The sequence below is a fragment of the Penaeus monodon genome, chromosome 31 (assembly GCF_015228065.2).
Source record: "Penaeus monodon isolate SGIC_2016 chromosome 31, NSTDA_Pmon_1, whole genome shotgun sequence".
NCBI classification, from domain to species: Eukaryota; Metazoa; Arthropoda; class Malacostraca; order Decapoda; family Penaeidae; genus Penaeus; species Penaeus monodon.
In genome coordinates this window covers 1,266,764-1,267,586 of record NC_051416.1, presented here as the reverse complement: position 1 = coordinate 1,267,586, position 823 = coordinate 1,266,764, and the positions used below count along the sequence as shown (strand labels likewise).

Below are 823 nucleotides of genomic sequence, written 5' to 3'. Positions count from 1 at the left end.
TTTTTTCTACACACAAGTATATAAGATGTAAGTCAAGCTTGAAAATAGTTGAAAATTAAATAACAGAAGGATAGGATATGGTGGATATACTTATGAGAGGAAGAAGATATTAGGTTTTTGTGATTAATCTTTTCAGAAAACATGGAAAGAGTATGATCTTATTTAAATATTGTCTCATATAAGTATTAATCCAGATTTACTGTAATAATCAATTACATATGCTGAAACATACTTTAGCTATGTCCATAGAGTTAAGCAGTGCCCAGTGGTTTTGCCCCTTCATATCCAAGGCCTGTTGAGCACATCTGTTGTTGGCTAGGCAAAGCCTGGCAATAGCAAGAGAGGTGATGCAGGATTATGGTATGATCATGATGCCCAAAAAGGATTATTACAAGATAGTTAAAATGAGAAATATGGTGTTATGTTGTATCATATTTGCTTTGAAAAAGAAAACGAACAAAGAAAAGGAGGGAAGGGCTGCAAATAGTGGTTAAATAAAAGAAAAGTTTTGACCTGAGCATACCATCATGAGCTGGATTGAAATGGAACCAAGTACCTTTTATAAACTTGTAACATTGAAACCATATATAAACAAGCAAGTTTTGAATATGAGTGTTTCTCAGCAAACTCCATACCTGTCATCAAACTACTGAGCTTTGTCGGATAATTTCATATAACTGCAAGCATGGACAGTCCACTGTTTTTCCAGCCTAATTTGCTCAAGGATGGATTTTCTGCTTATTCTCACGATACACTGTTCATTTGTGTGAACACTGACTTCATAAAAAATTACTGTATTTATATATGAATACAGTACATGGAT

General features: G+C 33.7%; 1 protein-coding gene across 1 annotated transcript in view; it reads left to right on the top strand.

The window, feature by feature from the left end:
• Positions 1-823, top strand: part of LOC119592874 (zinc finger protein 69 homolog) — a gene marked incomplete in the record, with an annotated part of 18,581 nt that overhangs the window by 16,537 nt on the left and 1,221 nt on the right.